Below are 15106 nucleotides of genomic sequence, written 5' to 3'. Positions count from 1 at the left end.
GAAGTACTGTATCCAATTTGGGGCATTGCACTTAAAGACAGATGTGTACCAACTGGAGATAGTCCAGAAGACAGCATCAGGGATGATCAGTTTCTAACAAATGTGGCCAAGGAGGAAAGGCTGAATGAACCAGCCTTTATACATTTAGTAAAAAGGAAAGGAAGAAATAAGGGTGATAATGACCTTCCAGTTTGTAAAAGTTTGCTATAAAAAGAAGATGGTCTGTTATGCCCTGAGTCCAAGAGAGGAAGGGCCAGAAGTGATCAGCTTGCTTGGCAACAAATGAGATTTAAATCATATGTAAGGGAGAAAAATCTAGTCACAAGATTTATGAAAGTGTTAAAGCAAGACAACAAAGTGCAAGTCAAATTAAAATTAGTGAAGACTTTTACATTTAGGCTTAGGTGTGCTGGCTTAGGTATAACTGATCCTTGGTCTCTGAAGGGGTGTGAAGAAGATGAGGTCCCTTCCAACACTGGGAAATTTCAAAAGGGTGAATTCCACCTCCCCCTCTGTAGAGTGGGGATCCAGAGATGGTGTGGGATGGCAAGTAAAGACAGTCCTTTAACCTTATAACTAATTATCTTCTGCCATGTGTGCTCCAAACATGCTGTCCCATATCATGTCATAATAGAGGTTGGCAAGAAATATGGACCCAGGACAGCAAATGCTGCAAGGTTAGGAGTTGGAAGAGGTTTATAATCCATATACTTTGAATTTGAGAGTTTGAATTTCCTCCTAGTTGCCTAACGTCCATCTGAAACACTATTTAGACACATATCCTGATGCTATTATGTTTCCTTTACTGTTCTCATGGAAAAAAAATAGTGTTAATTCTCTGTGAGATGAAGAGGGCAGATTGCCTGCATAAATTGCACTAACTTTCAGACTATGGGCTGAGACTGATTTTTTTTTTTCTTTCCAAAAAGTCCTAATGGGTTTATTGGATTTGAAAATTTTGCCTTGAGATGAAAACATGTAGTCATGCAAAGATATATCTAATCAGACCAAAACAGCCAGCTAAAATTTGCAGGATGACTTTCTACAGCAGGGATCTTCCACGAGAACACTTTTGCCTTTCTTAGGCCACAGGACCTAGTTAATATGAAAAGACAAACTTGAAAATGTTTCCCCTCTAGTTATTCAGCAAACAAACATGGAATCTCTGAATCAGCACATTAAAGCCCTTTTCCAATCAACACATACTAATGATTAGGAAGGCCTGGAAAGTGTTATGTAGGATTATTCTGGAAATTGCTGTCTGAGGCTGCCTTAATCTGGATATGACTGGTTTTGAATAGGGATGTGTAAGTCACTATCAATTTTCATCAAGTTGGGCCAAGCCTGTTTATCCTCTTTCTGTATGTGATGACACGCATTGCAGCCTAGGTGAAAATGTCCCGTCCGCCTCCTAAAAAAGCTTAATAATTTATTTGTAGCCCATTTCATCCTAGACTAGCGCACACGGCTTATTCTCTGTGCTGCACAGACGGCTCTTAAAGCAGCAGCACTGTGTGCTACAAGCAGCTTTGCCTGACACTCTCCCCCCGCCATTTTTCATTATATTGGTATGTAGCCAGTGTGTGCTGTTAACATTTTCAAAACAAAACAGAATGAAGAATCGATACTGAGGGTGTTTGGGATAAATGTCATGACCTTGATTACAACTGGTACAATTCAGCAACCAAGCTGCAAAAGCAATTTCATCCCAGTACCACCAAGGTAAGGATGTAGAAGAAACAAGTTGCTCACTATATAACTTTCATATAGGGTGTGAGGGACATGAAACTAGCGGCAGCTCATTAGCTTCCTTCTCTTTTGTTGTGCTGATAATGCATTTGGCAAAGGAAAACAATTTTTCCCCTTTTTCTCTCTTTTAAGGAGTTTGCTGCTCTGTTTTACCAGACCAGTACGTTGCTGCACTCCACTGAGAAATGGCTCATGTTGCATCTGAAATCACAGCGGGCTGAACAAGGTGAAGTCACGTAGTCTCACTGCTCTGGCTTTCTGTTGTTTGCTTGACGGCTTTTCTACCTGAGCAGTCAGTTCTATATTCAGCTTGAGGCTGTTATCGTCATCTCCACATCCAGACCTTTCAGCTCCTAGGGTGCAGCTGGTCGGTGATTCAGCAGTTGTGCCTGCAGTAGGTTTGTGGGATCAGGTCCCTTAACACCATAGCTGCAGCCATCCTGTCTGTGCCGCTTCCAGTAGCAGCCAGCTGCTGTGCTGCAAGGGGATGTCATGACATGTTTGTTGCATCGGCACCTCCTAAAGTCTGATTTACCTCTGTATTGATCCCCACCACTGCTTTTAAAGCATATTTTCATATGATTTTGAAAAGTACCACTCTTGCTCTCTGAGCACTGCTGAAGACCCAGAATTCAGAAGCAGGCGAGAATTTCTAAGCTTGGCAATATTGTTTGGGACTGAGAAAATGAGCTGCAGGGCTGCATGTACAGTCTCACACCCAAGCTTCCCCCTTGCATCCAATAAAATTAGTGAATGAATTAAAAACAGATTGACAACTTCGATGACTAGGAGGGCTATGCAGGGCTGGATAACTTTACAACTATGTAGGCAGAGGGGGGGTTTGGCTTTTTCACATTAAGTCCACCGCGTCTGACATCTCTGTGTTTCCCATCCTCTGCCTCAGCTTCTTTGCATTAAGCTGTGCTTCCTCAGGTGGTAAGTGCATTTCCCCTTCACTGCCTCCCTCCTCTTTCAGAAGCCTTCGGCCATGGCAGTGTCCAGGTTCTCCCTTTCTATGGCACACTGTGATTTCTAGGTTTTAGTCTTCTGTACTAAAGGACTTGACATTCTGTAGTCTGCTCGGAAGTTTTTAGTGGCTTGGGACAGCTAGGGATATGCAAATATTTTTTATGGACCTTAGGTTTTGCCTGCGATTTAGGAAGGTGGACTAGGTGGCCATTTCTAGACTCCAGGGGGTTACCCCTCACCCCCTTCACCTTCCCCCCGCCAGTGTGGTCATGCCCCACCCACCCACCCCTCCTTTGTGTATTGGTAAATTAATAGTTATCAAAACCATATATTTTTATGCTAATGTCTGGACTCATCATTGGTGACTCCTATAATGAAAGGTTAGAGAGCAAGCAAAATGCACGTGCCATTACAGGGTAATGGGTCCTAATATTCAGAGAAGCCAAGTTACCTTTTTTTCTCCATGAACTTGACTGCTCTTTCAGACACAGGTCCAGGCTGAAAAACATACCTATATAACTATGTTTTATTACCCTCCAAAATAGCCCCAAACTGTCAACTGGGATTGATCTCTGGCCTGTGCTAACTCCCAGCTGTGCCCAGGCATTGCTTGTGAGAGAAGGACCAAAAACAGCAGCAGGAGCCATGCCAGTGACCTGACCGCATTGGGCAACCACGTGCCAGGCTGGGGGCCCTGCTCAGCATCTGTCTGCTTTATCGGTACAGACATAGCCTGAGGGAGCCAGGATCCCGAGGTATGCACATATCAGGAGGCCAGCAAGAGAGAGAAACACATGGATCCTGAGGAAAGATTACACGTCTGTGTGAAAATGTAGACACACATCTGCTACCAATCTTATATGAGGAAGGGTAGCAATGGCCATATAGTGGCTTGGGCACAAGCTTTGCTAGCAGCTAGAGGAGACACAGAGAATCCTCAGCGACAATATGTTCTAATTTGCATTTTGTAGAGCCAGTGCTGTTGCACTCTTGGTGCTTTTTGTACCTATACCAGTCTCGACGACCTAGCAGAATTATACTAGCTCATGCTCTAATTGAGCCCTCATTTCGCTGCACAGACAGCACAAATGCTGGATTGCCTACAGTGCAAGCAGAAGCTGCCTCATAAGCACATATTGGCTCAAACTAGAGGTCCCTTTAGCCCATTTCCCTGTCTCTTGTAGTGGCCCATAGCAGATGCTCAGGGAGTAGCAGGGCATGCATCATATATCCCAAAGACAGCAGCTGAGCAAATCTGGGACAAGGAAGACTTGAATGAAAAAGTGTGTTTATTGTTTTTAGAGTTTGGGTTTCGTCCATGTGCTCTGGCAAAGGGAAAGAGTTTTCTGTTTGCATGCATCGCATCACTCCTGCCATAAAAGCAAATGACTCTTTCTGGCCTGTTGCGATGCAATAGCAGCAGTGGTACTATCGAAAGCGAAATGTGCTGTATATTCTTCCACAATTCTGCCCTCCACACAAGCGTGACATAGCCCAGCTCCTCACTAAAGCCTGTTGAAGCAAGAGAGAGGCCTTGCTTTTTGGTTTTTTTTGGTGGCAAGTTCCATAATAGGATCTTGCGGCATCTTTGAGTTTGGGGGTCATGTAGAGGACCAGGATCCACAAAATTATAAATGGTCAGGCTGGATAAAGAGCATCCCCCTCCAGCATCCTTTTCCTCCAGCACAACCCAGATGAGGAGCGATCTGCACAAAAAAACAGCTCTTTGCTCTGGGACTGGGATCCCCCACATCTCTGTGAGGCCCTGGAAAGCCTGGCAGCCCTGGGCTCCTCTGCAGCAACCCTGAGAGCCAACCCTGCCACCATCCCGCGGGCCCCAGTTTTCTCATTGTTCTAGGGACCTGATGGCAGATGTCCCATCGTGCATGGATGAGTGCACCTGGGAGGGTCCATCCACTCTGCAATGTTCTGTTCTTTCTGGGAAATCAGGAGAAAACAGAGCAGGACAAAAGGGTTTGCCTGAATATACACGACTTTCTACTACTACTGCCTGATCCCAGCCCCAAGAAGCATGTCTAACAAAGAGAGAAAGCCAGCAGGAAGGTGGGTGAAGAAAACAAGAAGTAGGAGGGTGATGAAATAAATCCATTTCCTAGGACCTAATGACAACAGCACTCTTACATAGCTAAGCAGGACTTTTGGGGATCCTCCTGTAACATGTTGGCCGTCCAAAAGAGCCTCAGCAATTTAATTGATTTTGCTCTTTTTCTCACTTTTTCTCTCCTTTCCAAACCAGTGATCCTCAAGTTTTGCCAGTAACACGGTAAACGGCAGCCACAGCCCGTGCAGAGACAGCTCCTGCCCATACATGTTTATGCTGAGTGTTTTCATCTACTTGCGTGTTTCTGTCCTGGTTGCTCACTGGAAGATTTGGGTTAAAACAGCACACTTCTGAGTTTTATCTCAGTTAAGACTTCAGTCAGGGGAATGCTGCATACCTTCAAAAACACGGTAGTTTTGAAGCTGCCTCTGTGCCTAACTGATAGTTTCACTATCCCCCAACATTCCCGCAGCCCACGTCATGTACACAGTCAGTATTAATTGCCTCATTATAACAAGACGGGCAAAGCTAGCGCTGAAGAAAACTGCGGAAATTGCAGAAGGTAGCGTTACAGCCTGCCAGCTGCAGCCCTCTATTTTATTTAGCCTCTCGGAGTCCCCCCCGGCTGCGAGGGTGGCCAGACTCGTGCTGGAGGCTGGCAGGCCCCAAGCGTGCGCCGCGTCATGTCCCCCAGACTTAAAGCGGAGAGCCATAAGCATGTGTCTGCCCTCATTGCCGTTCAAAATGGGACAGCTGGATACAGCCGTGCTGCTGATGCTTTTGTGTCAGAAGGCTCATCTCCTGTATGTGTCCTACAGCCTGTTTTGTGCCTGTGACTGGCACCTCTGAACGTGGGCCGGGGTGCGGGGAGGGACACACTCCTGTGTGCCATTTAATGCCAGCCTGGCCCTACAGCATGAAGCCGTGATGGCTGCAGTTGTTTTGCACCGTCCCCTGGTGGGCTCAGGCTTCCTCCTCTGAGGGAAGTGTATGTCCTGGAAGGAAAGGGGGATGGACACCTGATTAATATCAGCGCTGGGCTACCAGTGCCCCTCCGAACGCTGTCAGCATTGCTCGGTGAGGTTTGCCTCCATACAGCCAGCACCTCTGTGCTCAGCTGAGCCCTTAGCTCCGGTTGTCTTTGGTCTTCCCCATCCCCTGTACTCTTTATGCTCTCAACTGGCTTGGCTATCTTTTTTTTCTTTCCCTGCCTCTCCCCGTTTCTTTTTCCTTCGGGACTTCTGTCTGCCTCTCCCCTCCAGGTTTCCTGCCTCCCCTCCCAGCCGGCGCTTCCGACAGCAGGAATTTCGAGATATGGCACGCTCATACATTTTGTATTAGCTCTGGGGGCTCTTAAGCCTTCTGACTTCATGGGGTTACACAAACTAGCAACCGCTGTAGCCCAGGAATGCACCTGGAAGTAAGAGAAAAGGAGTGGGGGGAGCAAAATTAAATGCTTAGCAACAGGAATGCCACACTTTTGAAGAATTAACTAGCTATTCATTCAATCTGAAAGGGTTATTGCATTAAGAACTCACATTAGAATTAAGGGGGGAAAAAAAGCACTCACTGGCTAAAGACTGAGGATAAACCCAGCATTTCTTTATCACTGCCTAGGGAAAAGAAAAACCTTAATTACAATACTTGTCTTTGAATAATATTTCAGTCATAACAGCACATTTCTCAGATTCTGCATGATAAGTGCATTAATATTTATTCATTTTCTATGACCTTTAGATAATTCCTAAGGGTCCTATTTTGCTAACGTTGATGGTTGCTCACTTTTTATGCTCCTTCTGTACACTGGTCCAAAGCTTGATCACCATATATCAGCACCCTTCTTGTCTTTGGAAGCCCGTTCTTGCCAATGGGTTGAACAAATTTGGAGCTGACTTTGGCTTTTCCCAAGCCTCAAAACTGATCTTTAGGGACAGAGACCTTCTGCCATGGTAGACCCTGGTGGACCTCAGGCTGAGTGACGAGACCTATTCCAGTTGAAACTGGTGGGACTGGGAAAGACTTGCAGCCATCCTTTTTACACTTGTTTTCCTTGCAGTCTCAAGTGTTTGTCATTTATTGGTATTTAATTCCCTTTGTCAACTTTAATCCTCATCCTGCTTGCCTTACACAGGGGTCTACTGTGGAGAGTACAGGAGTAAGACTATCTCCCTTTGATTTCATGGATTTAACTTTTTAAGAACATGTATATTTTCACCTCTAACACCTTAGAAATGCTTTCTACACTCTAGGAACTGGTTAAAATACTTAGAATTTGCCTTCTCCACCCACTGGTATTCAAACTGAAGAGGGTTTGGTGAGTTTTTATAATTTCAACAATGGCTAGCTGAGCATTTTTTGTCAATGTTAAGGCTGCCTTCTTTTCAAAATGTTTGGGTTTTATGAAAATGTTAGTATATCAAAATACAGAAATCTCTGTTCGTTTCCAGTTATAAAAATAGGGTACAGAAGACTGAGTATTCAGACACCGGCACCTGGCTTGACTTTAGAGAACTCAGTCACAAATTGTATTTGGGGCGAAATGACTTTTGTATCTATGAGTCTGGGCTAGATAATATCACCATCCTCCAGGTAGTTTGCAGGCAAAGACAAATCTAAAGTCCTCTGCCTAATGTCTGTGTGCATGTTTGCAAAAAAAACCCAACAGAGTACTCTAAATTTCTAGAAGCCAGTGCATGTGAATGAGGCCATGTCTCCTTCCTTCTCTTTTATACACCAAATACTGAACTCCTAATCATATTGTTCAGACTTTGGGGATAAAAATACAATTCTGAGAGGAGTATAAATGCCCTTTATGCAAAGAAAAGTCTCTTATCTGCAGTAATTTGGTGAATAGACTCTGTGATGATATCCGAAGTGCTGTGCTTCACCCACAGAAACTCTGCCTCCTACCTTTATTTTTTGGCTCAGTAATTTCAAGAACTTAGAGTGATAGCTAGGCAGAGAGGTGCCAACATGGGACTTTTATTTGTATATCAGTGGATCAGAGTCTCTTTTTCAACTAAACAATTTAGAAAAACAAAAGACACTATCTTTCTGGATGGTTGTATTTCTTTCATAAACAACGTCAGTAGATAAGGGCATATTTCTGTCCTCAGCTAAGGAGTATTTTATCATGAAAAGGTATCACACTATTATCTAGTCATGCACTTGTCCCAGTGCAAAAAAGCTTTTCGAAAGCTGAAAGAGAAAAATGCTACAGCCTGAATATTCAGAAGTCTTCTATTGACAATACAGGACAATAGCAACATTTTAAAAATAAATACTGGGGGTGGGGGATGTAAATACAAAAGATACAAGTCTTAGGATCCAAATTAATTTCGACTACCTTGACAAACCAGGAGAAATCCAGACTAGTTGCAATGATTCCAATGAGGAATATTCAATGAGGCAAGAAGAAATGTTTTTTGCTGAGAGCAGGCACTAGTTTTAACCCTGCTTTGGACTTGTACATGACCTTGGATTTATAATCCGATTTTCAGCTACTCTTAATATTCACAGGAGCTGGAGAATTTTCTTTAGAAACTGGAGCGGTGGCTATTCCCACATCCTAGGCACAAAATCGATCAAACCCATTTCCAAGACAGGAGTCTCAAATCCCTCCCAGACCTCGGAGCCCAGACGCCTCAGAGCACTGAAATGATGGATCTCTTCCCGGGAGCAGATTACTAGAGCATAAACACCGTGAACACCTATCTAGCAGCGTACCAATCGCTGATGCCGTATCTGGAAATGAATTCAATATATTCGATTGTTTCAGAGCATCTTATTTCAAAAACAAAACACAAGATTGCTCCCTCCTATACGCGAGAAACAATATTCTGGCTGACACAAATAAACATATTACGTGTATCATAGGTACAAATCTCACAGTATTTGTCTCACTAGCAATATTTGTCTCTTGGATCCTAAGTAGCAATACCCTGACAAGAACCTACCTCAGTGACCAGCGAAGTATGATACAACATTTGTACCAAGAGCAGACATGCTTCACGTGTAGTTCAGCACGCAGCACAACCTTCCTTTTAATCACATGGAAATCTAAATTCACAGCTACCACGAACATTAAAGGGAGGTGAAAATCCGTCATTAACCCATGCACTGGCTTTCTCCTGGCTATATTGATGAAGGATAAACACAGCAACCTTGACTAATATTTTATTTTAATTAGAGTAAAAGTAAATTGCAATAAGCACACAACACAGGGAATTAACAGAAAATTAAACAAGCTCTATGTATAAACCTATAAAACCACTCTGAGGCAATTTGAATTCTTCATCAGGCTGGGGACCGTGCACGTATTTCTTTCTTTATTTATTTTATTGAGTGCTCGTGTTTCATTCCCAAGCAGGCCTGCATGTATTGATTCGATCTCATGTTCAGTGAAGTGTGTATGCGCAAACGTCTAATGGGAGGGAAGGCCTGAAAGAGTAAATGGTCTTTTTTTGGCCAGACCACACACCCTTGGAGATTTGCCTGGCCCAAAGAGGATGTTATTGCACAACTGGCACAACCTCTTTTTGAAGCCTAGAGGGGAACTCATGAAGCAACATTTGTGCATTGCAGCTGAGAAAAGCTCTAATTTGTACTGCTTATCTCTGATCCATGCACAACAGATCTGAGAGGACGATTTTGCCCTTAATTTGTTCCCTGGTGTCTACACATTTTGAGTATGTTAGATCAATGAACAATGCTACATTCCATATGTGCCATATCACGTAGACGTAGCTAGGTACACTGAAGATGAAGAGGCAGCCTCAACTTTGAACCTCCTGTTTGTAAAACAACTTTAAACATTAGGCAGATGACTTTGTAAAGTGTATTAATTAGCAATAAAGACCAAAGGCACATTCTCTGTGAATAAACAACATAGATTTAGATCTTAGTTAAAATTTAGTGAATGTCAGCTAATAAGGAGGTCTGTGGAGTCTGTCAGGCTTCGCAAATCCTGCTTTTCTGAAAGGAAAAGTATTATTGCTCCTAGCAGAAAATGCCTATATAAGGTTTGAGTCTGTGTGGTGGAGTGAGACTTGCAGCTCCAAGTTTCAGCATCTTTAGCTTTCTGCGGGAAAGATATTTTTATAGCTGTTTTTTATTTAGCTAGGGGTTTCTCCGGGGAGGGCAGGAGGGCGTTAGCTCAAGAATTCACTTGATAGATTTCAGATCAGCAGCTAATCTGTCACTTCAAGGGGTGACAATGACAGGAGGGAAAGACTTCCTAATTTATTCATAAAATACTTTATCTGTCGATTCCATTTATTTAGTTCATTCTTCATAGGTAAAAGTATTGAAAAGAGGAAATTAATCCTGACCTTGAAGGTGAGAAGCAGAATGCTGATAACTCCAGCTCTGGGGGCATGAGTAGGCCAAGACTTTTTTCACCCAAGAGTGTGAAAAACATGATAGACTGATATTATCTCATGCATTTTACCCCCTGAATTCTTGTTGATACCACAATACCACAGAGGCTTTACTGACCTATTAGCAGCAGTTACTGGAAGCTCATATTCAGTATAGCGAGTCATATACCTTGTTTGTTATTTTTGCATAGCGCGAAAATGCCTGTGGTACATTTTGTCTGTCTCTGTGCAATCGTTGCCAGTGAATAGATTATATCATGTCAGAAATGCCAGAATTTTCTGAAGGAATTTTTCATGAAGTTTAAGAGTTGACATATATTTTTCAGTGAGCTGCAGCTTCTTTTTAAGTTCAACACAGCCTTGAAAGAATTATTGTATGATTTGCTGGGCAAAGAATCTAAACAGCAAGAATTCATTGCCCAACCCCTGATATAATATTTTTGTCTTTGATGAGTGTTGAAAAAGCAATTTAATTTCACTAGAACTTTTATGTCCTTAAATCTCAGGTGATGTAAAGTACTATTTATGGAAGACAGTATGATTCCATGCAATTACAATTTGATTTCATAGTGATGATATGGAAGAGTGTTTTGTTGCTAAAAGTTAATTCCTTATGACAGGATAGAGTCCACTTATTCACCCACACTGAGGTACTATAACTTTCCTTTTAATTGAAGACTTTCTCACCACCAAACCTCAGGTGCAATCCTTAATATACATGTTAGGAACATTGAGTCTGTGCAAAGTAAGGTATGAAGACAAGAGAACTTGAGAACTTGACACCATCTGTTAGTTACTGGACTGAGCTTGATCAGGAACGGAATACCTTATTTACTCTCTTCTGAGGTGGTAGATGCCCCATCCCTGGAAGCTTTCAAGGTCAGGCTGAATGGGGCTCTGAGCAACCTGATCTAGGTGAAGGTGTTCTTCTTCATTGCAGGAGGGGTTGGACTAGATGATCTTTAAAGGTTCCTTCCAACCCAAACTATTCTATGATTCTATGATTCTATTCTGTGCTTTACAAGCTCCTTGCCCACTTGAGCTGGTCTTTACAAAGAGTCCCAGCCTTTATCTTCCAGATTTCAATTTTCAAAGTCCATATGGTTTGTGGTGAAGAAGCATGTATGGCTAGGATCATATGAAGTTTTTTTACAGCTACACCAAACCTTATTAAAAGGGAAATCTTCAGAAAAAGGGACCTCTAAAGAGACAATAAGGTACGTTTTTCAAAGGCATATAATTTGACCAAGGCTGAGTTTGTTTTGCTGGATCTTTTTAGAAGATCTGTAAAAATTACATCTTTACATGAGATTGCTTTCTTGCCAGGTGTCACAACTTTACACCAAAGAATGGAAATGTTAACATTTCTCACAGGGTGGCTGTCAAAATAGACATAACAGTATCCCTTTCCTTAATCTCATTCTTGGAATGGCAAATACATTTTAGCTAACCTATTTGTCAAAAAAAGGAAAAGCAGGGCAGCTAGAGGCCTGTATTTGTTTTGAAAAACATAGGTTTCTTTTTTTAAATATAGCAAAAGACCATAGCATCAGCAAAAAGAGAGCTACCATGATAAAAGGAAGGGTGTCACCGTGTGAATTTCAGATAAATTTTTCAGTTGTGGAGCTCTCTGCGTATAAAGCAATCTCTCTCAGGAGATACAGGAGCAGAAAGTAACAGTCTGTTGCATGGCTGGTACAGCTTGGCAGCACTGGGGACAAAGATAGAGTTTTCTCTGGTTGCTTTACGTTTTTGTTGTGTGTCTTTCAGTTTTCCTCCTACAGAAGAGCAGCACAAGGGAGAACCGTGCACAAATTAGACTCATCCCAATCTGGAGCTGGGGTGCAGCTGAAGTGCAGAGCAGCACCCATGAGCTGGGATCTGTTCCCTGATCCCACAGTTTAGCCAGGGGCAGAAAGTCTATGTGTATTAGCCGTCGTAATTAGACCTCAGAGCTCTTCAGACTGTTTGCTTTTTCTTCATCTACCATTGCTCAAATCAAGTTTTTCAACTCTGTTTCCTCAGTCTACTGTTTTTCCCTAATTATTTGCCCTGAGCCTACAGTGTCTGAAATTGCTACATAGCCTCCGGCTCAAGTATTTGCCAGAGCCAGGACTCTGTAATACCTAAAACATATGGGAGCAAATGCACTCAATACTGCCAACTGAGTTACGTTCGGTAAGCTCAGTACACCAAGGTAGTGGCCAACCAAGGTAGTGCAAGATGATAATAATTATACCAAGGTCTAAAAAAAAAAAATTGCTGTTTTAAAAAGGATGCAAAGAAATGTGTATTTAAATGTAAATCGTGATTCAGTTATTGATTCATCTACTCAGTTATGTATGAATATATCATTAGGAGCCGTTAAACCAGAATCTCAATGAAAGTTTTGTTCTTTGAATTAGCTTAATGGTCACAGTGACTATGAATATGTAACGTGAGGGTTTAGATATATATATAAACATAAATATAAACATAAACACTTACATGCCTGTGTATGACTACACATGTACATATGATCAGAGGTATGCATGTAAATACACATACACGTATTTACAGGGAAAGCTAATGGAAGAGAAACAAAGCAGCTAAAATTACTTCCACATCTTCATTCACAGGTCTCTGCATGTCAGAAAGGGTCACTGCTACTGGCCTCATGGTAAAAACTACTCCATGAGTGGTCAGAGCTCCAAGGATCCTTGTGTCACTGCAAACCAGAATTTTGGAGGAGTTTGCTGTGACATTCAGGAATGTACTTCCCATTATGCTGTGAGCTGTTAAGTGTGTAATGACTATTGCTGTTAATGCAAGTTATGTATGTAGGGCCCTGTGAGACTCAGCGGGAGACTGTACTGTAAAATATACTTTATTTGCAGGTATAAGGATCACACATTAATTAAATAAATAAATAAATAAATAAATAAAATGGGGCATAATAACTCTTCTGCATGGGAAAATCAATGTTAAAATGCTAAAAATTGAGGAAAAAATTAGCAAAATCGGGAAATGTCTGGAGAGGGAAGGGAGAAATACAAGGTGGTAGAGAGTGGATTTTCCTCATCTCTGTAGGCAGGAAAACTCATAATGAAAGCCCAACAGGCGGCCTGCTCACCGGTCTTCCTTTGCAGTAGTAAAAATCACAGTGGGATTGTTTTTTCACTGGTTTTGTCCTCTGGCTTTTCAGAAACAAACGGGTGTGAGTTCCAGCTGTACCACCTTTCTTCTACCTCTCCTCTTTGCAAAGCATAGTGCAGCAGAGAGCTCCTCTGTCTCAGCAATTTGCACCTGCCCTTCCATGTGGGACACCAGGCAGAGCTGTAAAAATGGTTATGATTTATCTGTTTTACAGCTATTCAGCATCACCTTTTATGCATAAATAACAGTCAGACCTAGACACAGACCTCTCTTGAGAGCATCTCTTTTTTCAGAGTGAAGGAAAAAGTGGTAGCTTGTGCTTTCTCAGGGTTTCTTCCTAGACGTTTCTGGTTCTCTTGGGTGGCTGGATCTGTGTGAAGGCCTGAGAAAAGAGGAACACAGTTCAGAAAATGAAAACAAGGGAAAATAAACATAATTTGTAATTTCAGATTGCCTGAAAGATATTAGGAACAAGAAGTGCCACGATCTACTTTGTCCCCATCTACTGGTCCTTGGCCATAAGACAATTCAGAGAAAAAGGCTTCTGGGGACGGTGAGAACACTCAGGCTGCACGCAGAAAATGGATAGCCCTCAGACTGTAATATGGATCCAAGATCGTGGTGATTTCCAGGTACTGAAGAGCTACGTTAGATGTCCCACTTTCTAAATTTCTTTGCTCCTGCTTGCTACTGAAACTTCATTTTTTAAAAAGCAGGTTAACCCAAGTCACATATTGAGTCATAAAATAATTGTAGTCAATTCTTTGTATTGACTCATTCTAAGAGTTTATTCCTTTATGCTGACTGAAGAATGTTAATCTTTGACCACTCTAGAAATATGCTATTAAATGTACCTTGCTGATAAACACAAAATACTTGCCATGATATGGGAGTGGGTCTAAGAAAATGAGTAATAAATTCTATAGTGAGAGGTACAACTGAGGCAGGTGCTTTGGCTAAACACAGAAAGAATGGATCATTCTGGATTTTCATTTTCCTCGTTTGGGAGCTGCATGATTGTGCCAAAGATATATGTATTTTTTTAAAATAATTGTTATTTTTAAATTAGCTAAAGAATACCCCATTCAATTTTGCTTTCAAATTCAGAGTATTTCACCACTTATATTTATATTCATTGAATTCCAGGGTTAAATTTCAGAAACAGTAGGATACTCACTTTGATCCTAAGATTAGAAAAACGTCCACTCTCATTTTTTTCCAGCACTGAATTGAACACAAAATGCTTTCTGAAAATTCAGTTGGCCTTTTTCAGCCAAAATTTCTTAAGCGTGTCTATTCATTGCAGAGCTGAGGAAATGCGGAGAGGATGAAGAGTGCTGAGGATTTTTTTCCTATGTCTGAAAAGCATTTTTATCTTTTCCCTTTGAAGTCTCTGCAAGTTATCTAGTGTTTGTGTTAACTTCCTATATGAAAAGAGAAACTGATTTATCCTCCTAGGAGCCATTTTAAACATCAGAGAAAGTGAAGAGCAGGAATGAAATCTACCTGACTAAACAAAGCCCAGCACAGAAAGTGCAGCCGTTGTAAGGGTTTGTTTTAAATTCTGACTTGACTCTTGCAAAAGAGCTATCCAAATTCAGCTCGTAAATAAGTGAACACTGCAGCTCCCACACCAATGAGTGAGATTTCTCTCTGCATGCCTCAAGGTTGCTTTTGGCTTATAACCGATAGATTTCAGAGTAGCATCCATGGAGTAAAATAAAAAAAAAAAAAAGTAAAAATGCAGAAACTACAGGTATGAACAGTATTTATAGCATCTTTCATGATGGCTGCTTAGAAACAGAAGTTCACT

This window comes from Chroicocephalus ridibundus, chromosome 2 (genome assembly GCF_963924245.1).
Source record: "Chroicocephalus ridibundus chromosome 2, bChrRid1.1, whole genome shotgun sequence".
Taxonomy (NCBI): Eukaryota; Metazoa; Chordata; class Aves; order Charadriiformes; family Laridae; genus Chroicocephalus; species Chroicocephalus ridibundus.
The sequence above is the reverse complement of the archived record's forward strand: the minus strand, read 5'-3'. Positions refer to the sequence as shown.